Source organism: Panulirus ornatus, chromosome 4 (assembly GCF_036320965.1).
Source record: "Panulirus ornatus isolate Po-2019 chromosome 4, ASM3632096v1, whole genome shotgun sequence".
In the NCBI taxonomy this organism is placed as follows: domain Eukaryota; kingdom Metazoa; phylum Arthropoda; class Malacostraca; order Decapoda; family Palinuridae; genus Panulirus; species Panulirus ornatus.
In genome coordinates, this window is record NC_092227.1 from 49,307,731 (window position 1) to 49,334,035 (window position 26,305).

At 40.2% G+C, this 26,305-nt stretch overlaps 1 protein-coding gene across 4 annotated transcripts in view; it reads left to right on the forward strand.

The window, feature by feature from the left end:
• The window catches only part of LOC139766111 (serine protease 33), a 327,627-nt gene that overhangs the window by 218,025 nt on the left and 83,297 nt on the right, over nt 1-26,305 (forward strand). For 2 of the 4 annotated variants that reach the window (XM_071694312.1, XM_071694337.1), the window contains exon 1: nt 25,821-25,925. The exons of the other annotated variants lie outside the window; for them this stretch is intronic. The gene's annotated coding sequence lies outside the window, so the exon portion shown is untranslated. Of the gene's footprint in view, nt 1-25,820; nt 25,926-26,305 lie in introns of those variants that run through there. 4 annotated transcript variants of the gene reach the window in all.

A 26,305-nucleotide genomic window follows, 5' to 3' on the forward strand; every position in this document is an offset into this window, starting at 1 on the left:
CTAAGAATTCCGTTCCCCATTTAGCGAAAGCCGTCCAGAACGACAAACGTGAGTCAAGACTATGCATAAAACTGATTTTGTTGATTCTATTAGCTATCAGCAACTAATGGTAATCAAGCCAGATCTGGCATTGCACGTCAGACATACATTTCACGACAATCGCTTCTGTACTTTATGTCTTACATCTGTTGACGAAGGCACGTGTTGTTCTCTTTAGGAGTAAATAACATTCTACGTCAGTACTTGTTGAGGACGAATAAAGAAAGTGTCTAATTTTGATGATCTAAATTTAACTATGAAGACTGGCTCGCATCATGCATTTTATTTCCTTGTCTACACCATAACAAGGCGGTGTGTCAGTTCCATGTGAGTAGACACGCCGAGGCGGTTGTCAGACGTACGAAGGTTAACCGCATTATAAACATGCCAATAATTTCGTCCATTTTCATGACAGGAGAGAAATTGCTGGCTGTTGGAGAAAATATGTTACTGGTTAGCGGGAAGATTTTGCCAGCAATATAGGAGGTATGAAGAGGAAAATGGCGGGATGAATTGTTATACCACATAACGTGTGTCATTTCGCAGATCGTAGATGTTGTTGTGAGACTGGTTACCGAATTTAAGTACGAGACGAAAGATCATTTGCCATTTGTTCGGTATCTGCATTCGATATTTGACATTCGTGTGGCAGCAGGGCCTAGCAGAAGGTCCAGAGGGCCCCAGTCTGCTAGTATGTTAAATTTGTCAACTGATATCTTCGTGATTATCTTTATGTATGATTCATCGCATGTATTTTTTCAACATGAATCTAATTTTTTTTTTTCACCTCTATCTCCCTATTCCTCATATAACATCCATCTTCATTCCTTGATAAACACATGGACAGGTTTCCTCAACGTACACCTAGCTCATCTCGATTATCTCCGCAGCATTTCATGCTAGACCCCATCTCCCTCAGATCATAAGGTTCCCTGGTTCTTTAGAATCCATGGGCACTGTTCTTACTAAAGAGAATTCATGATCTACTCACCCAGTTAGTGGCCTCTTGGGATAACACGACAGTAGCACATCTCTCTAGCAGACGACTCTTTCTTAGTTTATATTCGTTCCAACAATATTTCAGTAACTTCTGTATTTTATTCACCTAGAGATCATAAATGTTCTACTAAAAGTTCAGAAATTCCTAACTTCTTTTTATATATTGTAAGCTATAGCTCTGATATCCCATCTTCCCGCCGTTCATGGGTAACTATATTTTTTAGATAACTGGCAAGCTCAAAGCGCATCTGAACATGAGTGTACAAGTTCTGCAAACCAGACCAGGCAGTAATTGTTGGTAAATATTTGCTTCTCAACTGTCCATCCTCACTGTGATCAACTCAAAACATCTTGTATATTTCCTTTACCGTATCTTTTCTATTTTCTGGACTTTTTTTATTTTCCTAATTTTGAAGCTCTGTTGATTGATCGGTTAGACCAAATATTTTTTTTCAAAATCTTGCCTTGTTCTTTTTCATTTCGAGAATGTAAAAGAATTCTAATGCATCCGTCATGCATTTCCGTCTTGTACCATATATATATATATATATATATATATATATATATATATATATATATATATATATATATATTTTTTCTTTTTTCTTTTAAACTATTCGCCATTTCCCGCGTTAGCGAGGTAGCATTAAGAACAGAGGACTGGGCCTTTGACTGGCCCAATTCTCTGTTCCATATATATATGGTGGCTTAAAGCATCTCGGTTCGTTAAACTTCTCTAAGTTACTTTTATTTAAGTATATCATTAAATCTTCTTGATTTCTAATAACCATTTATTCAAGAAAAAAGAATGTAAATGCTACGTTCATTCTTTAACCTATATAATTGATTTTGAGTGTTTTGGTACCTATGATACATTACGATGATTCAGTACAAGACAACCTCCAAATTTCCATCACACTTATGGTGTTCACTGCACTATGATGTGAGCTTGTGTTATGAAGGACCGTTACTGTGTGATGCGGAGGAACATACCGGTTTCTTTGGATGACAATGATTTGTTGGAAGGTTATGTATTTGTTTTATTAGCTATTGTCATTGAGTCTATCTTGCCTAGAAATTCTGAACAGAACGTGGGTAAAGGATGATACTGGACAAGAATGATGTCGAGGAGTATCAATGAAGTCTCATAGAGGTAGCGAGGGTACGACCCAAATTTTGCTGTGTTCTCTTGTGTTTGGAGAGTGGTAGACCACCAGCAGGACGTTAAAGGGCGAAATTTTTATCTTCAGATTTTTTGTTGTAAGTCATTTCAATGACAAACAAGTTCGATAGCTCTTTGGGTTTGATGGCATACCGACTGCCAGGTTCACTTAAAGGGCCGTCAGTGTCAAGTTATTACACCTCAATAATCGAAAAAAATCTTGAACACCTTTAGGGTTTAAGATAATAAGACCAGACACCCACTCACTGCATATATGGCATATCATAATTTATTCCCACCCCCTTCCGTTAAGTTAGCTGTTACTAGTGTTACGAGTATTACGGGACTGGAATAAGTAAAAGTATAATGTTTCAGTCCTGATAGTGAAGTGTGCAAAATATTCCTGTCAGAGTAGCTCAGTAATGATACGAAAAGCCTGTAAAATAAGATTAATGAAGTGCAGGGCACTTTACCACATCTGTTCATGCGTGACTGAAAAATAAATACAGTCACAAGGAAGTCTTAAGAGCCAGTTGGTTATTATATATATATATATATATATATATATATATATATATATATATATATATATATATATATATATATATATATATATATAAGAGAAGTTGCTGTCTTAACATGACAGAACTGAGTGGCCTCATTGCGTAAAGCGATCTGAATAAAACCAAGTTGACTTTCCTACGTATTAAATCATTCAATTGAATTGTGTTCATTCAATCACTCGGAACTGATTACCGGCGGTGGCTTATTGTGATGGAGGTTATGAAATTCTGCAAGCCTGGGGAATGTAAAGTGCGTCATCCGAGCACCACAGAGGGAAAGCTGATGCATCACATGGGAAGCCACTGAAAGGAAAGGGAATGACGTGACGACAGAAAACAAGTTGCGGGTCACACGAAGAGAGAGAGAGAGAGAGAGAGAGAGAGAGAGAGAGAGAGAGAGAGAGAGAGAGAGAGAGAGAGAGAGGAGCCATTATAACACAAGACTCCGGTTAATAGATGTAGTTAGATGTAATGATTACCGACTGCTGGATGGTGATTATCGCTAACTCACAGCCATTAACATGAACATCAGACGTTGATATCATTTGTTTATTGTTTTATTTATGTACCGAGTTGGAGATCTGTTGTTAAGCAATCCCCATGCTGACATCTGTACCATGTATGTCTATATATATATATATATATATATATATATATATATATATATATATATATATATATATATATATATCAAAACCACAAAAAAACAGACGCTGACAACAAATGCCGATGGCTTTGCAACTTCGAACACTTATCATGTATACAATAAGGTCCAAAGTTTTCCAATACTTTTCCACCTCAACATACTTGCCACCCAGAACTTTGCAACAACGTTTGACCCTTCCAACCCAAACCACTGCATAAACACCCAACCATCGCCTGTACAAAAATATACAGGACTTCGGCATCTTATACTCACAAATCCCTCCTCTCCCAGCAAATACAACACTTGTGAAACATATTTACGTTGCAATGAATCGGGTTGGGATTTAGTGTTTGTCATTGAGCCAAAGATAGTGCTGTATTTGAAACTGTGTGATTCTATTTACATATATATGTCCTGCATTTTTCACGAGGAAACATTTCTGAGAGGCAACACACACTGCGTAGATTAATTTTTACTTAAACGTGAAATTTTGTTTTACTCATTATTACGCTACGTAGAAATGGTGAAGAATACCACGTAGTTAGAGTCTGAGGGAGTATCGATGGTCAACAGTGAGATGACTGATCGTGAAATGTGGCACGGCAAATTGTGTGTGTGTATGTGTGTGTGTGTGTGTGTGTGTGTGTGTGTGTGTGTGTGTGTGTGTGTGTGTATCGCAGATTCTGACTATTAATGACCATCATCTGCTATTTTCCACTGAATCAGTAGTACAGACCATCCCATCAGCATATCTAGTACTGTACTGACGGATCATACCTGTATAATATGCGGATCACCGTGTCATTCAGCATCTCAGTGCGAGATTAATTTCCTGTCGTAGGATACAGACGAGGGTTCGAATCTTGCTGGTGGAGGAGGTAAGTAGCTCCTTGCATGTGTGCGTGTCATGTATGAACGTACTTACTTCCTGCTCTACAGGTGTCCTCCGTATTTGATGATAAGCTTGGCAAAAAGTTACTCCTGCTTGCTGTGTGGCAGGATTGTGATCCTCTGAGACACACGACGCCTATAACAGGCCCAACGTGTACTTGATCACCGTCGAATACTCCTGTTATTTGACCAGTCGGCGGCACAGTGGTGTGGTGTACGTTTCTCGCGATGTGTACCATGGTTCGAATCTCCTTACTTGGAAGAAAAAATCATATATATATATATATATATATATATATATATATATATATATATATATATATATATATATATATATATATATATATGGATCTGGAGAAGGCATATGATAGAGTTGATAGAGATGCTCTGTGGAAGGTATTAAGAATATATGGTGTGGGAGGCAAGTTGTTAGAAGCAGTGAAAAGTTTTTACCGAGGATGTAAGGCATGTGTACGTGTGGGAAGAGAGGAAAGTGATTGGTTCTCAGTGAATGTAGGTTTGCGGCAGGGGTGTGTGATGTCTCCATGGTTGTTTAATTTGTTTATGGATGGGGTTGTTAGGGAGGTGAATGCAAGAGTTTTGGAAAGAGGGGCAAGTATGAAGTCTGTTGGGGATGAGAGAGCTTGGGAAGTGAGTCAGTTGTTGTTCGCTGATGATACAGCGCTGGTGGCTGATTCATGTGAGAAACCGCAGAAGCTGGTGGCTGAGTTTGGTAAAGTGTGTGAAAGAAGAAAGTTAAGAGTAAATGTGAATAAGAGCAAGGTTATTAGGTACAGTAGGGTTGAGGGTCAAGTCAATTGGGAGGTAAGTTTGAATGGAGAGAAACTGGAGGAAGTAAAATGTTTTAGATATCTGGGAGTGGATCTGGCAGCGGATGGAACCATGGAAGCGGAAGTGGATCATAGGGTGGGGGATGGGGCGAAAATTCTGGGAGCCTTGAAGAATGTGTAGAAGTCGAGAACATTATCTCGGAAAGCAAAAATGGGTATGTTTGAAGGAATAGTGGTTCCAACAATGTTGTATGGTTGCGAGGCGTGGGCTATGGATAGAGTTGTGCGCAGGAGGATGGATGTGCTGGAAATGAGATGTTTGAGGACAATGTGTGGTGTGAGGTGGTTTGATCGAGTAAGTAACGTAAGGGTAAGAGAGATGTGTGGAAATGAAAAGAGCGTTGTTGAGAGAGCAGAAGAGGGTGTTTTGAAATGGTTTGGGCACATGGAGAGAATGAGTGAAGAAAGATTGACCAAGAGGATATATGTGTCGGAGGTGGAGGGAACGAGGAGAAGTGGGAGACCAAATTGGAGGTGGAAAGATGGAGTGAAAAAGATGTTGTGTGATCGGGGCCTGAACATGCAGGAAGGTGGAAGGAGGGCAAGGAATAGAGTGAATTGGATCGATGTGGTATACCGGGGTTGACGTGCTGTCAGTGGATTGAATCAGGGCGTGTGAAGCGTCTGGGGTAAACCATGGAAAGCTGTGTAGGTATGTATATTTGCGTGTGTGGACGTATGTATATACATGTGTATGGGGGTGGGTTGGGCCATTTCTTTCGTCTGTTTCCTTGCGCTACCTCGCAAACGCGGGAGACAGCGACAAAGAAAAAAAAAAAAAAAAAAACAATATATATATATATATATATATATATATATATATATATATATATATATATATATATATATATATTATTTATTTATATTTATCTTATTTTGCTTTGTCGCTGTCTCCCGCGTTTGCGAGGTAGCGCAAGGAAGCAGACGAAAGAAATGGCCCAACCCACCCCCATACACATGTATATACACACACGTCCACACACGCAAATATACATACCTATACATCACAATGTACACATATATATACACACACAGACACATTCATATATATCCATGCACACAATTCACATAATTCATTCCCATCGCCACCTCACCACACATGGAATACCATCCCCCTCCCCCCTCATGTGTGCGGGGTAGCGCTAGGAAAAGACAACAAATGCCTCATTCGTTCACACTCAGTCTCTAGCTGTCATGCAATAATGCCCGAAACCACAGCTCCCTTTCCACATCCAGGCCCCACACAGCTTTCCATGGTTTACCCCAGACGCTTCACATGCCCTGATTCAATCCACTGACAGCACGTCAACCCCGGTATACCACATCGATCCAATTCACTCTATTCCTTGCCCTCCTTTCACCCTCCTGCATGTTCAGGCCCCGATCACTCAAAATCTTTTTCACTCCATCTTTCCACCTCCAATTTGGTCTCCCACTTCTCCTCGTTCCTTCCACCTCTGACACATATATCCTGTTGGTCAATCTTTCCTCACTCATTCTCTCCATTTGACCAAACCATTTCAAAACACCCTCTTCTGCTCTCTCAACCACACTCTTTTTATTACCACACATCTCTCTTACCCTATTATTACTTACTCGATCAAACCACCTCACACCACATACTGTCCTCAAAGATCTCATTTCCAGCACATCCACCCTCCTGCGCACAACTCTATTCATAGCCCACGCCTCGCAACCATACAACATTGTTGGAACCACTATTCCTTCAAACATACCCATTTTTGCTTTCCGAGATAATGTTCTCGACTTCCACACATTCTTCAAGGCTCCCAGGATGTTCGCCCCCTCCCCCACCCTATGATTCACTTCCCCTTCCATGGTTCCATCCGCTGACAAATCCACTCCCAGATATCTATAACACTTCACTTCCTCCAGTTTTTCTCCATTCAAACTTACCTCCCAATTGACTTGACCCTCAACCCTACTGTACCTAATAACCTTGCTCTAATTCACATTTACTCTCAACTTTCTTCTTTCACACACTTTACCAAACTCAGTCACCAGTTTCTGCAGTTTCTCACATGAATCAGGCACCAACGCTGTATCATTAGCGAACAACAACTGACTCACTTCCCAAGCTCTCTCATCCCCAACAGACTTCATACTTGCCCCTCTTTCCAAAACTCTTGCATTCATCTCCTTAACAACCCCGTCCATAAACAAATTAAACAACCATGGAGACATCACACACCCTTGCCGCAAACCTACATTCATTGAAAACCAATCACTTTCCTCTCTTCCTACACGTACACATGCCTTACATCATCTATAAAAACTTTTCACTGCTTCTAACAACTTCCCTCCCACACCGTATATTCTTAATACCTTCCACAGAGCATCTCTGTCAACTCTATCATATGCCTTCTCCAGATCCATAAATGCTACATACAAATCCATTTGCTTTTCTAAGTATTTCTCACATACATTCTTCAAAGCAAACACCTGATCCACACATCCTCTACCACTTCTGAAACCACACTGCTCTTCCCCAATCTGATGCTCTATACATGCCTTCACCCTCTCAATCAATACCCTCCCATAATACTCAACAAACTTATACCACTGTAATTTGAGCACTCACCTTTGTCCCCTTTGCCTCTGTGCAATGGCACTATGCAAGCATTCCGCCAATCCTCAGGCACCTCACCATGAATCGTACATACATTAAATAACCTTACTAACTAGTCAACAATACAGTCACCCCTTTTTTGATAAATTCCACTGCAGTACCATCCAAACCCGCCGCCTTGCCCGGCTTTCATCTTCCGCAAAGCTTTTACAACCTCTTCTTTGTTTACCAAATCATTCTCCCTAACCTTCTCACTTCGCACATCACCTCGATCAAAACACCCTATATCTGCCACTCTATCATCAAACACATTCGACAAACCTTCAAAATACTCACTCCATCTCCTTCTCACATCACCACTACTTGTTATCACCTCCCCATTAGCCTCCTTCACTGAAGTTCCCATTTGTTCCATTGTCTTACGCACTTTATTTACCTCCTTCCAAAGCATCTTTTTATTCTCCCTAAAATCTAATGATACTCTCTCACCCCAACTCTCATTTGCCCTCTTTTTCACCTCTTGCACCTTTTTCTTGACCTCCTGCCTCTTTCTTTTATACATCTCCCACTCATTTGCATTATTTTCCTGCAAAAATCGTCCAAATGCCTCTCTCTTCTGTTTCACTAATAATCTTACTTCTTCATTCCACCACTCACTACCTTTTCTAATCAACCCACCTCCCACGCTTCTCATGCCACAAGCATCTTTTGCGCAAGCCATCACTGCTTCCCTAAATATATTCCATTCCTCCCCCACTCCCCTTACTTCCATTGTTCTCACCTTCTTCCATTCTGTACTCAGTCTCTCCTGGTACTTCCTCACACAAGTCTACTTCCCAAGCTCACTTACTCTCACCACTCTCTTCACCCCAACATTCTCTCTTCCATATATATATATATATATATATATATATATATATATATATATATATATATATATATATATATATTCATTTCCCCTCCCTCACACCATTCGCCATTTCCCGCGATAGCGAGGTAGCGTTAAGAACAGAGGACTGGGCCTTTGAGGGAATATTCTCACCTGACCCACTTCTCTGTTCCTTCTTTTGAAAAAAAAAAAAAAAAGAAAAATGAGAGGGGAGGATTTCCAGCCCCCCGCTCCCTTCCCTTTTAGTCGCCTTCTACGACACGCAGGGAATACGTATATATCTTTCATACTATTCGCAATTTCCCACATTAGCGAGGTAGCGTTAAGAACAGAGGACTGGGCCTTTAAGGGAATATCCTCACCTGACCCCTTCTCTGTTCCTTCTTTTGGAAAATCAAAAAAAAAAAAAAAGAAACGAGAGGGGAGGATTTCCAGCCACCAGCTCTCTCTCCTTTTAAAAAAATGAGCCGTTTTCTACGACACTCAGGGAATACGTGGGAAGTATTCTTTCTCCCTATCCCCAGGGATAACATATATATATATACATATATATATATATATATATATATATATATATATATATATATATATATATATATATATATATATATATTTCTGAGCCAGGTATCCATCTCATCGATCAGCTCCTACGGGTAGACAAACGGTTGGGTTGACTGTGGACCGACTGCCACAACCAGGATTCGAACCTTTGTGCTCGACCCTGGGCAACCTGTGAATGCGTTACGGTGAGGAACGCTAGCCACTACACCACGAAGGTTCGTAGCAACAATATTAAAGAGTAAAAGGAAGAGGAAAAGCTGCCTTTGTAAAGAAAAAAGAAAAGAATAAGTTTTCGCCCTGAGGAGTATTAAGAGAACAGAATGTAAAGACTTTCAAATATTAGCGGTATAGGAAAGGAAATAGTGATCACTAGGCGAGTTTTACGTGATCTAGCTTATGTTGAGATAATGGAAGCACCCACTTTTCGAGAGCAGAACCCGGAGTAATAGCTATAGAAGTGAGAAAGAGAACCAACACTGGGGCGTAGAGCAAGTGACAGTTTTAAAGTGAGATCAGGAGAGTTGACAAGTCGGATTGCTAGGTATAGCGCTGGATTAAGGGACTGGTAGTAGATATGTACACTCCAAAAAGTTGTAAAGCATTTAAATTTTTTTATATATATATATTACGAGAGTAATCACCATACAGAGCAGGTACCGTAATTATTAAGAAATGTGTCTGGTGTTCACGCTTACCAACCCTACCGAGACAACAGTAGTCGTGGTGATCATTTTTAAGTCCACCAGAACCACCACCCATAATTTATTTGTTGGATGTACAGGTAAATCACGTTGTTTATATACTTTTTTTTTTTTTCGTTGTCTGATCTCTGCGGGTTGAAGGTTGTCCGTTTGGTTAATGACCCACACAGCTCACTAGCCGCCCCCTACATCTTAAAAGAATCTAATGAATTGAGACGAATCTAACGCCATCTCTGACGTACGCTCATTATAAAAGGATCCTGAAAGAGGAACAGTATCCAGTCACGTTATGTTTCCTAGAAAACAGATTTCATTTGACGTGCACGAGAGTGAGAAAGTTAGGCAACAACACAACGATTGTTTTACCGCGTGACGTCATGCGAGGACATCCTGGCTTCCACCAGTGGTGCCATATTCAGGAAATAATCTTGATAGAATAGTTTAGTGAAGAAAACCCGCAATCAAATATTTCTTTTATTAAGAAATATTCAAAATTCATTGTCACGTGAGCTTTGTTCTTCCTGAACAATATGATTCTCTTTTTTGCACTGAACTTAGTTCGTATTTTCCGTTATAATACAGTGTCCGGCGCTGAGGACATTGCTATAAAGTGAAGCTTGAAAACCGATGTTTACATCAGAAAATATTACTTTAAATGTTTTAAGTGAATAGTATATATATATATATATATATATATATATATATATATATATATATATATATATATATATATATATATATATATATATATTCGTGTAATAATCACATCATCAGGGGAGACACAAGATGATGATGTGATTATTACACGAAAGTGCACTTGGGAACTTATCGTGTTTCATTTTCCCCGTGGACTCATAGGAATATTTTGATCACGCGCAAAATACATACACAGACATATACATATATACACATGTACATATTCATACTTGCTGCCTTCATCCATTTCCATCGCCACCCCGCCACACATGAAATAGCATTCCCCCATCCCCCCCACCCCCCCACCACCACCACCACCACCAGCGAGGTAGCGACAGGAAAAGACAGAAAAGGCCACGTTCGTTCACACTCAGTCTCTAGTTATGTGTAATGTACCGAAACCACAGCTCCTTTTCCATATATATATATATATATATATATATATATATATATATATATATATATATATATATATATATATATATATATATATTAACTAGATTTTATACAGTAAAGGGAAGGATACATTCCAGGGCGACGCGCCGTTCCAGTTGCATAATTATCACTGTGTCTCAAGCAAACAAGTAAACCTCATACTTGATCCTTGAGATACAGCATTTCCTGTGATATCTGCGGCTTACAACCTACCACATGAGCCATGAGGACTAGAGGGATGTTGTAATATACTTCAGTGTAATGGTGGTAGAAGCTGACGGTCTTTTATCTTTTTCTTGTCTTCTATTTTTTGGGCATATTTAATGTTATTATGTGTAGCTTTATCTCTTGATTTTATCTATTTTTTTTTTTTTTTGCATCTTGAAATCGATGAAAAATCAAATAACTTCATTACCTTTCCTGCATGACTCCGATCGAAACGTTGCCGTATTTCACTTGTTTTCATTAATGAGCCTGATAGACTGTCAACTTGAAATGAAAGTGCTATAATAAAGGTAAAAGTATAAGCTTGATCATAGGTAACACGTACATACAGCTGAGGACCCAAGCAGTGAGAATAACATCTTGTGTACACAAAGAGCAAGAACTGCAAATGTTTATTTCCAGCTCCATAAATGCACAGATTCGTTGGTCGTGAACGGTTGCTTATTTCGACATTAGGTCTCTCGATTATGAGGATCATTCAGGTTGTTAATGTCAAGGTACAACCACCAATCGAAAAAATAAGTTTTCATAAAAATGGCAAGGCTTTCAAGGAGAATGGGAAAAATATAGGATTAGATAAGGTAAAACAAATGAAAGTATAATGAAAATGACCATAAACAATGAAAACCTATTCAAACCTTTTTTTGTATCCCCAGATTCGCCTTATTTTCAACGTTATTCTGTATGACAAATACAATGTTGTCATCTGCCTACCTGCTCATGGTGCAGCTGTCGTAACGCGGGTGTATTCAAGAGAACTGGTTCTGAGCGTTCTCATCTGAAAGTTCAAAATTTAATATTTTTTTTATTTTCAAGTCCAGCAATGACTGTTCTCCGGATACTGGACTTCATGAGCAAGAAACGGAGTGTCTCCCGAAACGAATTAATTCCATAAACATTGTGATGACAGAAAACGGGACTTATATTGTGACTTGAATGTACCCTGTACCATTGCCACACCAAGAAGACGAAAACATGAAGTAAAGCAATGATATACCTGCCACGTAATAAGATACGTAATTAAAGTATGTTTCGGCAAAGAGGGAAAATTAGGTGTAGTTTCATTAAGGAGGAAAAGAAAAAAGTAATTCAAATCACAGCTTGATTTGATGGTACATTCTGTTTCGTAGCATCACAACACTGCTCGACTATAATGAATTTATAATAATAATAATAATAATAATAATAATAATAATGAAAATGATAAAGATTATTATAATAATAATTATAATAATATGATTAAAGCAAGTTGAGTAACATTCAAGGGTTAGAAACCTTCATTAAGCGATAAAATGATATGATATTTATTTTCATGACTAATATATGCGATTAGCGCCATTTATAAATCCTCTCGACTGAAATATTATCTTCATCACCAACACCAGAAGGTGTCGTGTTCTCTTATCACATTCTAATTTTGCTTTCTAATATATGTATTGTAAACACTTCTTACCTACTGATATATCATCTATTCCTGTTTTGAGCAAAATATAAAGTAGGCTGTGAAAGCCAGCTCACTGGAGTGTGTACAAACGCTGCCAATTCTCCCATGTTAGTTTTTTTTTCCTAAAAGAGAGTTAGTCATGACGTCTCTTATCGTCATTTCTTTCACACTGAGTGAGCGTTCACATTATGACAGTATTACAATACTCTTCAAAATATATATATATATATATATATATATATATATATATATATATATATATATATATATATATATATATATATATATATATACAATATCGTTATTGATATTATTATACTTCGTCGTTTCCCGTGTTAACGAGGTTGCGCCAGGAAACAGACGAAAGACCCATCCACTCATATACACACATAAAGGTACACGCACATACACGTATATATATATATATATATATATATATATATATATATATATATATATATATATATATACTTGCTCGCCTTCACCCCACAGGAAAAAGCATAGCCACCCTCCTGCGTCAGCGAGATAGCGTCAGGAAACAGACAAAAAAAGATAAAAGCCACATCCGCTCACGCTTATACTCTGGCTGTTATGTGTAATGCACCGAAACCACAGCTCCCTTTCCACATCCAGGCCCTACAAAACTTTCCATGGTTTACCCTGGACATTCCACATGCCCTGGTTCAGTTCATTGACAGCACGTCGACCCCAGTATACCGCATCGTTCCAATTCACTTTGTTCCGAGCACGCCTTTCACCTTCCTGCATGTTCAGGCCCCGAACGCTCAAAATCTTTCACACAATCCTTCCACCTCCAATGTAGTCTCCCGCTTCTCTTTGTTCCCTCTACCTCTGACACATAATTTCTTTATCAGTCTTACCTCGCTCATTCTCTCCATATTTCCAAACCATTTCAGTATACCCCCTTCTGCTGTCTCAACTACACTCTTTGTTTTTACCACATCTCTCTTACCCTTTCATTACTTACTCGATCAAACCACCTCTCACCACACACACACACACACACACACACACACACACACACACACACACACACACACACACTTTCTTTCTCTAACTCTCTCTCGATCGCCGTTTCCGGTGTTAGTAAGGTAGCGTTAGGAACAGACGCGAAGAAGGCTGCATCTGCTTACACACACACACACACACACACACACACACACACACAATAGATACATAAGAAACACACATGAAACTACATCACACCTGGGCTTGGTGACCTTGAGTTTGGGCTATGGAGTAAGCAGACCGGAGCCAGGACCCTGGCCACTCAACCTGTACATGTTCAAGGCGAGTGTTGCAGGGTTAACAATAGACCGCGCCAGAAGGAATCCGTGCACTGTGACGTAAGGTTATATATTGGTTTACCTGTACGGAACACATATACGAATGATAACAGTATTATTATTATTATGTTAGCTGACACGGCACGGACAACTGAGGTCTTAATCAAGGTCATCCCATCAACGCTATATATATATATATATATATATATATATATATATATATATATATATATATATATATATATTTTTTTTTTTTTTTTTTTTACTTTGTCGCTGTCTCCCGCGTTTGCGAGGTAGCGCAAGGAAACAGACGAAAGAAATGGCCCAACCCACCCCCATACACATGTATATACATACGTCCACACACGCAAATATACATACCTACACAGCTTTCCATGGTTTACCCCAGACGCTTCACATGCCTTGATTCAATCCACTGACAGCACGTCAACCCCGGTATACCACATCGCTCCAATTCACTCTATTCCTTGCCCTCCTTTCACCCTCCTGCATGTTCAGGCCCCGATCACACAAAATCTTTTTCACTCCATCTTTCCACCTCCAATTTGGTCTCCCTCTTCTCCTTGCTCCCTCCACCTCCGACACATATATCCTCTTGGTCAATCTTTCCTCACTCATCCTCGCCATGTGCCCAAACCACTTCAAAACACCCTCTTCTGCTCTCTCAACCACGCTCTTTTTATTTCCACACATCTCTCTTACCCTTACGTTACTCACTCGATCAAACCACCTCACACCACACATTGTCCTCAAATATCTCATTTCCAGCACATCCATCCTCCTGCGCACAACTCTATCCATAGCCCACGCCTCGCAACCATACAACATTGTTGGAACTACTATTCCTTCAAACATACCCATTTTTGCTTTCCGAGATAATGTTCTCGACTTCCACACTTTCTTCAAGGCCCCCAGAATTTTCGCCCCCTCCCCCACCCTATGATCCACTTCCGCTTCCATGGTTCCATCCGCTGCCAGATCCACTCCCAGATATCTAAAACACTTCACTTCCTCCAGTTTTTCTCCATTCAAACTCACCTCCCAATTGACTTGACCCTCAACCCTACTGTACCTAATAACCTTGCTCTTATTCACATTTACTCTTAACTTTCTTCTTCCACACACTTTTCCAACTTCAGTCACCAGCTTCTGCAGTTTCTCACATGAATCAGCCACCAGCGCTGTATCATCAGCGAACAACAACTGACTCACTTCCCAAGCTCTCTCATCCCCAACAGACTTCATACTTGCCCCTCTTTCCAAAACTCTTGCATTTACCTCCCTAACAACCCCATCCATAAACAAATTAAACAACCATGGAGACATCACACACCCCTGCCGCAAACCTACATTCACTGAGAACCAATCACTTTCCTCTCTTCCTAAACGTACACATGCCTTACATCCTCGATAAAAACTTTTCACTGCTTCTAACAACTTTCCTCCCACACCATATATTCTTAATACCTTCCACAGAGCATCTCTATCAACTCTATCATATGCCTTCTCCAGATCCATAAATGCTACATACAAATCCATTTGCTTTTCTAAGTATTTCTCACATACATTCTTCAAAGCAAACACCTGATCCACACATCCTCTACCACTTCTGAAACCACACTGCTCTTCCCCAATCTGATGCTCTGTACATGCCTTCACCCTCTCAATCAATACCCTCCCATATATATATATATATATATATATATATATATATATATATATATATATATATATATATATATATATATATATATGCCCTAGCCTGAGCCTGGTACCCAGTTTATCGACTAAACCCTCGGGGTGAATGAACAGCTGGGTTGACTGGACCGATTGCCACAACCAGGGTTGGAACCTATGTGCTCGACCCTGAGCGGCCCGTGAATGCGTTACGGTCAGGAACGCTAACTGCTACACCACAGGAGCCCATAACTTTAATAATATGTTTATTGTGCCTCACCAAAATTTCAGTTATTTATGTACATTCTAAATAACAAACGGTCCATAGAAACCAAACTTCTAACTGCCTGTATAAACCAGATAACAACTTACTTTGTTGAAATCTCCGTTCCTGTTTGAGGATTACCGTGTGATGGACGAGGGAAAGTCAACAGAAGTAAACTCTGTCTAATCACTTTAATACTAACTACTGATGATACCAACTAGTTGTATCGTAATCGGTAATAGTAGTAAGTAGTAGTAGTAGTAGTAGTAGTAAGTAGTAGTAGTAGCAAGTAGTAGTAGTAGTAGTAATATTGATATTAGGTGGGAGATATTGTCATAATCAGTAGTATTTGTGGTAGTAATGATAATAGTAACGGTAATACTAGGCGGGAGTAACGTGGACTCTTACCTAACGTGTCACCGTTGGTGTGACAAATATGTCCATATGTTACACAGTCGGTGTTGCGGGAGATTTGAAGTCCATGTTTCCCCCACCGAGTCGAGGCTGGGGTGCATGAGGACAGGACCAGAGGTGACTCGCGGAGAAATCACTAGCATACCTTATATATATATATATATATATATATATATATATATATATATATATATATATATATATATATATATATATATATATATATATCACTAGCATACCTTATATATATATATATATATATATATATATATATATATATATATATATATATATATATATATATATATATATATATATATATATATCCTTGGGGATAGGGGATGAAGAATACTTCCCACGTATTCCCTGCGTGTCGTAAAAGGCGACTAAAAGGGAAGGGAGCGGGAGGCTGGAAATCCTCCCCTCTCGTTTTTTTTTTTTTTCTTTTTTCTAATTTTCCAAAAGAAGGAACAGAGGGGGGCCAGGTGAGGATATTCCACAAAGACCCAGTCCTCTGTTCTTAACGCTACCTCGCTAATGCTAATATATATATATATATATATATATATATATATATATATATATATATATATATATATATATATATATATATATATATATATATGTGTGTGTGTGTGTGTGTGTGTGTGTGTGTGTGTGTGTGTGTGTGTGTGTAGCACCCAGATCTGTCGATACACGAGCAGCAGAAACAAAGAAAGCAGATTAATAAATGAAAAATGAAAATGAAATTTACGCCAAAAAGCACAAGCCAAAGAGAAAACTTTGAGTAGAAGCGTCAAGCGTGGGTATATTGGGCCAGGTTGAACACCTACATGATGTGTGCTCATGTTGGTAACCCAATATGTAAGTGTATTTCATGGTGATTTTGGGGGTGTGGCAGTATTGACTGCTTGCATAACGTGTCACAATCAGTTTACTGTTTAGTCTTTGTATTTGCTTATATTATTGCTGGGCAAACTGTACGATCCCATGTACAGGGATGGTGGGGACAAAAAAGATGAAAAAGACTAAAATAAAGATGGAATAAAGTAACTCAACACAAAACTTGAACAACGAAATATACTAAAAAGATATATGCACTCCGTATCCAATATCAAGAGATATATCAATAGCTAGAAAGGCAAAAAAGATCTTTTCTGAAACCGTCCTCACACATGTGATGATTTACGAAGCAAAATATTGGACATTAACCACGAAACATAAAAGTGGAATGTGAACCACGGCAACACGACTCCTTTGAACAATACTTAACAAGAAAAAATGTTAATTTAGAGTTAGAAAGGAACAAGTAAGACGGATCGTGGGAATACCTCCATCATTAGGTAAGACAGAAGCGTCACAACTGAGATGGTCTGGGGACATCTGGAGTGGGATTCCTGAGGAGAGAGAGTCAAGGGAAAACAAAAGCGAAGAGGAAGACCAAGGAGAAAGGAAAAAGATGGAGTGGATGACATACTGAGGCCACATTATCCGCCATATCATTACTGAATTATGGGATACAGGAAGGTTGGCAGATGGAGTAGATACAAAGATGAATACAGCTTCCACTGGCAGGCTAATAGCGTACGTGCGAGCTGAAGGAGAAAAGAAAGTGGGTATGTAGAACCCAACATGTTGTAAACTGTGAGGGAATGGGTGATGGAGGGGAAAATGTTACTCCATGACATTATAGATGGACTTCAGAGCGAGCGAGACTTTGCTTATAACTACTTCCTAGTTCCGGTATAGATTTTTTTTTTCTGATAGGCTCATAAACATACTGCAAGCTAGCCAGTAAGTAAAAAAAATATGAGTTCAGATCAAGTTTTTGTACCATGTTCAAAAAGTATTTCAAGTTAGTTGTTCTTACGAATCCAATCAGCTAAGCTTCAAAAAGCAAAACATCACTGTGTCATGATTTCGTTGGGATTGAATCACTGGTAACCACCTAGCATCAGAGTTTACACACAACGATGAAGTATGTTACTTAAACTAGACGGAGTGTCTTTGGTTACTCAGCTGACTGACTGCAATATCACACGTATGATCTTTGAAGTTTGTTGTTAATCTCTGATTAGAAATTCACAAAACGCGACAAACATGATTGACGTTGAAAATAACTGTCACCAGCCCCAAAGGGAGGATGAACACCTGCGTTGCATGCAATCAGACTGCCTCGTTCTGGATTCGAACCCATGCGGGTCAGAGCCTAGGAAAGTCAACTCATAATAAGTGACGCTAACCATCACACTACGGAGTGTGTGTGTGTGTGTGTGTGTGTGTGTGTGTGTGTGTGTGTGCGTGTATGTGTGTGTGTGTGTGTGTGTGTGTGTGTTTCAGGGAAGAGGGAAGGATGGCTGGCAGAAATTTCAGTAATTATTATAACTCATGTTGTATTATCAGGTGCGGGACTTCACTACAATAATGACACTTTGTAGCGAGATAATTTCACGCTAGAGGAAGCGTTCCCGCCAGATGTTTAATAAGGGAAGACATATTGTACGTCCAGCACAGTAACGAGTCAAAATGTTGGTTGCTGGATTTTATCGTTGTAGAGACTGGAAGATAGTCATAAAGCCATGATCTGTAACGCTCACGCCGGAACTAAAATGACAAAGATGTTTGATCTTACAGGGCTATATCCTTCTGCAGCGCCTGACTCAATAGAATGTTCATATAAGTCTTACGTAAGAGATTCGGCAGACACATCTTGTTGGAACATTCACGTCATCTTTCACTTTTGTACAAACGCTGAATGGAAATTAAACACTTTTTTTTTCTTTTTAGAAGACTGAATCATTTGGCACCAAGATCTTCATAATTCACTGGTAGACTACATACGTGTTTCACTTCAGGGTATACAGTTGCGTCAGTACTTACAGAGGAAAAAAAGAAATCATTTCCTTTTCTGAAATAAGAATGGTCAGTGATCTGGGGGAACGTGACTCCTGTACACAATGCGCGTGGTATAATCACTGTAAATTTCCAAGAATTCCTGAGGCATGATGATTGTTGTGACGTGTCTCAATAATTATCGTCTTTTGTCGCAGCGACTAACTAGACCACAGTAAGAGCCTTTACTATACTCCACCACCATAATGTAGGCTAGTAATCTCTCGGTCCACCGCAATAATTACCAACACGTAGTAGGCGGAGATGAGACGTTGGGAAGGGTCTTTTTTTCTGACTGAATGGTCCGTTCTGGACTGAGAAGCGGAAAGGAAAGTAGGGATTCCCATCTACAGGAGCGAGAGGTTTGTAGGCCACTCAGTGTCTGTCAAAGCGAGAGAACCCAAAGGCATATTGTCTATCGCTGTGAAGGATCCTTAGGATTGGTTGGGTTTTTTTCAGACAGTGTCAGTTCGAAGGAATTCTGTTGGGTAGATTACCTTTGTCAGTTTCATGGGTTTGTAAGGCAGACTGCTCGTGCGAAGGGTTTTGGGTAAAGTGTTTGCCAGTGCAAAAGGTTCACAGGATATCTTGTGTTCGTGTGTAACTTTAGCGGGTTAAGCTCTTGATGTTTGCCCAGCGTGATCCTTCAGAATATCTAAGCTTAAAAAGAAAGTTTATTTGACTGTATTCATATTGCTCAAGTGTTGTCTATACATAGTTAAGTGTCTGTGTTCATTGGGTAAAAATGAACTGGAATAGTTTGTTGTTAGTGTCGTACAGGAAGCGACAGACAACGCTGAACAGCCTTTAATATATGTCACAATCGTTACAGGTTCCATCAAGTCCAGTAGACTCATGGTTTCAGAAAGACATTGTTAAATTACCATTTTAGCATCCGAGTTTTTGACCTGATGATGATCGGTTGTAGGCAACTGCTCGGCTCGGGATTCGAATCTGGACTGTCCCGTGCGTGATTCATAGCTTGCGACGCTAAACACTACGCCACAGAGTTTAACAAAACTCTTAAGGCGGAATAAGTCTAAGAAATTCCATTCCCATTTTCTATGCTGTATTTTCCACTAGTAAACTTCAACGAAACCCAACTTCATCTTTTGAATTTCCATGAGGATCATGTGAGCTCCATGTGAGCATCATGTGAGCATCAGGTGAACGTTATTTCATAATTCAGTTACAGACGAGGAAGGCAGGACGAACTGTTGCTCGTTCATTGTGTTTAGATATGCTTTCCTTCCTTTTGTATTGGGATTTAGTAATATTTAATCCATTATTATTATGACTTGAACTATTTCCACTCTCCATTGTGTCTAGATGTCGATCTATCGAATCATTTGAAAGCCAGTTAAATCAAGTCACTCGATAAGTTACGTCAATCTTGAAACAGTTTAATAGCGTTAAATATTCCACTCGGGGAGATGATGTCATTGTTTCTCGCTGGTGTGGTAATACTTGTCAGTCACTCGCTGGTATCCACCGGCCGAGTGTCATTTCTTTTGTAAGATTTTTTTTTTTTACCGAATGTATTATATTTTTTTCTTCGAAAGATTAAGCAACACGGAAAAGAAAATTCGTAACCTTTTCCCACAAGGCCTAGGTTTACTGCTTCCTGTTTTTACACGAACATTTTATTCCTGCTGACGCTTAGCAGAGGCTAAAACTGACTATTTAGTCGCGTGTTATCTCTTCCGCTTTTCTTGTTTAAGCTGTGGCAGATGAATGGACGCAGATCCCGCTGATTTCCAACACTGCCGCCAGTGGGAGCAGATCCTCAGGATCTGTTCCAGTGGGTCGTCCGTTAGGCTAATAGTTCTGCTTTGCGACAAAATCCGTTATATATATATATATATATATATATATATATATATATATATATATATATATATATATATATATATATATATAAGGAACTGTGCCTTTGGGATGATACCGCATCTTCTAGTCAATTATTTACACTCTGGTTTGTCTTAATACATGACCATCACATGATGAAGCTAGGCTGTGAATCTCCGTAACGTTGTCCATGACTCGGGAGGAACACTCTCTTGTTACCTCGCACTCTGGGCTCAAAGGTTCAACCCTCGATGCTCACTCGATGTTGTTAGGCCTCATCCATCACCCATCATAACGCCCGCGTCAGTTCTCCATCGCTACCTCGCCAGGATCCGTTGCATGCCCTGCTCATCATGCTACCTGCCGCAGGCGTGCATAGTAAAGCATCAGCAGTGTGGCTCACCACCCGGCACGGCTGGCTAATGATGACCCCATCCTCCCACCTGCTCGTAGCGTCGCTCAAAGCGGCCCAGCTACGTAATGGTCAGGACGCACAATATTCTTGGCCGTAAGTGGAATGACTCGTTGATGGAACCTATGATTCTGGCATTAAGACGGTGTTTGTTTAATGGCTGAGTGATTTTCAGTATATGAATCTACGTAAACGACGATCCCAAACGAAGGTAAACTACCTCGATCACACGCTAACGTGATGACGAAGGTAAACTACCTGGATGACACTCACAAAAAATGGTTTACTCTGGAAACCAGAGATTCTTCATCCAAGCGATCAGTGAGTAACACTTCTTCGTGAAGACCTGGTGTCAGTTTGCAATGTATACACTTTCTCAGTCTGACGAATAGGTGTTAGTGTTGCTCTCACACTAAGGGTCCATCAGACCACTGCAACGGGACGTTAAAGATTTAAGTATCCCATAATTGAGGAATACTGAAGGATAATCTTATCCTCTACTGGTATTTTCTCTTTGTGTATGTAGTACTTAACAGTGATATTCTATCCCATTTTACTTACAGTGTCCCTATACACTGCCCTTCTCGCGATGTGGTGTTACTTTGATCCCGTAAGATGGTGTTGATATACAATTTCTTTATTCACCAATTTTGTAAGTCCAGTCTGCTTTCATCTTTGTTGTTGTGTCTTTATAGTTTTCTCTTCATTGCCCTCCCCTTGGTGGCCCATTATGATCATGGTCGTTTTCATTATAGTTTCCATCCGCTTTATATACCACTTTTTGCGCATCCTGTTACCTTCCTTGATTTCACTATTTTATTCCCTTTTTTTAGTTTCTATTTTGCTCTGTTTTATAGTCGGTGTCATTGATTTCGTTACAATTTTTTATCATTTCTTTTCTGTTTTGTGGCCTACTGTGACGGATGTTCTGTTTTACCTCAGCGTCTATTGGCATAGGTCTCACATTCCGATCAAATTCATATGTACCAGCGTTCGAGACTCGAACTCAAGGCCGTGTGATTTATAGGAAGTGACATTAACCAGCACACCTAGAGAGGTCCATACGTCTATATCCTCTCCTTACTGTTTGCCGATATCTTGGTAGTTTTCATAGGCGTTGCAACGTTACGTGAGTTCTGATAATTGTCTTATTTTAGCCACTGCTTTCCTCTCCCTTCCATCCCCGTGTGGCTGTGTTGTCTAGCCACGTAGTGGAGGATATACAGGTTGGCTGGAAGTGTCAGGAGACTACTGTGCAGACTCGTAGGTGACTGTAACCCTTGGACACCTCTGTTAGATGCGTTAGTGAAGACTCGTTCCGGACTTCATCTCTGTTCTTCCATCACTAGTGTTTACATCTCTTCGTCACACGCTCTTCCCGTTGCACAGACTCTGAATGCAGGACTACACTCTGCCCCTCCTACGATTTTCCTCACCAACCTTACACTACCCACCACCATATGCCCATGTATACTCTGTACTCCAGTAACACCATCATTCCTCACTCTTTACTCTCCACCTTTATGATACCTTTCCCCATCTCGCACTTCTTTATATGAACAAATTGCAAATCACGAGAAGAATGAATTGGAGGAGATGGTTGTATTACACCTTGGTAATGTGATGTAACGCCTGCGTGATCATTCATGACGAGACTAAAGTAACACTGTGAAGAAATGGCAGTTACAAGTGAGACAGGAGACACACAAGCCAAACCTTGACTCAGGTAGAATAGCATCGACAGATGTACGATCATCCGCATTCAACACACTAGTATTTCTACCACTGCAGTATCCTTGATGGTGATGGGATCAGTAACAACAATAGCCATGCGCTGTGTCATCTATAGTCAGTACATCAGTCACTGCAGTGAACTGCTGAGACGAGAGTTGTTCTCCTGACCCAAATCCTTTGCAAAAGGTTCATTTTGATCGTTCGAGTAAAGATGAGATCGCCAGCAAAAATTACATCGCCTGTGTTAACGTAGACATCTCACCCTAGGGGTACAGTAACAACATTGCAGACCCGGAGGCATTTTCAGCATTAATCGTCCTGATTCAGATGGGCTTAATGGGAGAAGTGACTCGATACGAGATAAAGGAAAACCATCTGCCAGAAAGAGATTTCGTACTTGCTGAGTGAGACACACTTACATAAATTATCATGCTGTCCTCATTCTTAACAACCGGAACTGAAGTAATACGTTCGTCCATTGTTTGGAAGCATTAGTATAAATGAGGAGTCAGGCGATGTTAACGCTAGCGTGAACATAATGATAGGTACTAAACCTTACGCCAATATGTGGAATTACTCAAAAGTGCTGGGAAGCGAAACCGGCAAGAATCTGCCTGCAGAACCAGCTTATCTTCAAGCAAGCTCCTCTCCTGGCCTACTTTCTCCAGTACATCTTGGTAGACCTCTAGCTACGGAGCATGGGACGTCAACCACAAAAACTCGCATCGGTTTTCTCATCAGCTGTCGAGCTGTTCGCCTCTGATTCTGTGAACTGGGTGAAGTGTTCTGCGTCTGTGATCTTCGACAAGATGTGTTGACGTTGCTGGTGGTAGCTGCAGCGGCCAGCGATGGATCGGGAAGAGGATGTTGAACTCAGTCCCTAACCTGCATTCTCAAGCTGTTTCTCCTGAATTTGTTGGCGTATTTGCCAGTTTATTTATAAGGTGTTGTGCCCTTACGGGGAGGAGTTGCCAGTACCCGTCCCTGCCGGGGATCCCAGCCAAGACTCGAGACTAGCCAGAAGGATGCAGTGATCTTTAAATCGAAGGACAACAAGTTTTTGGGGTTATCCATAAGTCCTTGTTGAGCTCTTCGCCTAAGATGGTGGTGGTGGTGGTGTCATTGGCAATATTGTCACCAATGTGGAATATTTTCCTTGATGGAAATTTTAACTCACACTTAAATGAAGACTAAGAGATATATACTAGTAGGATGTACCTAGGAAGACATCGCTTCAAACACCTGTCGCAGAACCATCTCTCGAGAAGTCAATGTCATTTCTTGTCTTTTATTATTTTGTTTGTTTGCTTTTTTATGTTTCACCGTTCTAAGAAAGGCTACCGCGTAAGCTGGACTTCCATTTTCGTTGCGTGGACACACCTGGTCGTTTCATCAACTTGTTATGCATACAAAAAGAAACTCAACCTTGATCGCTCATTGGCTCTTTGTAAATATAGAACTCGTTGCTGACTGATCGACAGTTCCCGACGTGTTCTAAAGAAGTTACGATTATATGCCAGTAATGAACGATATGTAACACACACACACACACACACACACACACACACACACACACATATATATATATATATATATATATATATATATATATATATACATGTATGTATATTCATACATATTCGTCATTTCCCGTATTAGAGAGGTAGCGTTAAGAACAGAGTACTGAGCCTTAGAGAAAATATCCTCACTTGGCCACCTTCTCTGTTCCCTCTTTTGGAAAATTGAAAACGGAAGGGGAGGATTTCCAGCCCCCCCCCCCCCCCCCCCCCGCTCCCTCCCCTTTTACGACACGCAGGGAATACATGGGAAGTATTCTTTCTCCCCTATCCCCAGGGATATATATATATATATATATATATATATATATATATATATATATATATATATATATATATATATATATACGAACGAAGTGCATATGAACGCACACCTTCATGAACATACAAATCTCCAACAGCCAGGATCGAACCCGGGACCCCTGTGCAACAGGCGGGAGCGCCACCGATAGGCTATGATATATATATATATATATATATATATATATATATATATATTCTTCATGGAGATTATCTAGTATGTTACTCAAACAGTTGACAATCGATGACAGGCGGGAGTGAGACTCGGCCACACTATCATTTCTTCTCTTCTTCCATCCTGACTTCTTCCCTTTCTTCTACAGTACCTGCTTCTATTTTGTTCATTTTAGTGTAACTTAGATCCTTCCATTCTCCCCTTCTTTTCAGCCTTTTCTTTCTAATCTCCTTTTCCTTTCAATGTCTCTCCCTCTGTAATTAACCTGATCCAATTTCTTTCTTGGTCTGTTTCCCAGCATCTCCTTACCCTTCAGTCTCCCAGTCACTCTAGTCTTCCAGGATACACAATTGCATCCCAGCATCCAGCGAAGGCGAACAGGAGGCTTTCTTATGCCTGCCATGGGACACCGGGAGTAGGCAATAGCCACGCCCCTCACCGTCGTCGTCACGTCAGTAGGCTGGCTCTGCTGAAGGTCAGTGGTGCCTGTTGGCTGGTCAGAGGGTACCGGGATCTAGTTGGCTTTTGGACGCAATTGTGAACGGGCTGGTCAGTGTTATCACGCGGGAATTATCTTGGAGGGACTCAATTGCAGCTTCTTCGTGGCGCAAGTATGTTATCGTGTGTGTTTTATTGTGAGATCTACCGTGCAAATGCTCAGTTTTCATAATTAGAGTATTTTTCTAAGTAGATGATTCTGTTCTGCGGTTGAATGCTTCAGGTGAAACAGTTTTTTACATTCGCGACTGAACTGTCTTCGAGGTCAACGTACGTGAGGTGCTTTGAGGAAACTGAGCCTCAGTCACTACTAGACCAGTGCTCATGCTCACACACCCTCAAACCTGTTCTTAACCACTGCTTCGTTTACCCGCCTGAGTCTTTCTATAGTATCCTTTGCTCTTAGTGTCTGTTAGTGGCATATATTTTTCCGACTGATTTCCTGGTTCCATTCAGATCTCTACAGGTTAACCCCTCATACCTCACTACTTGC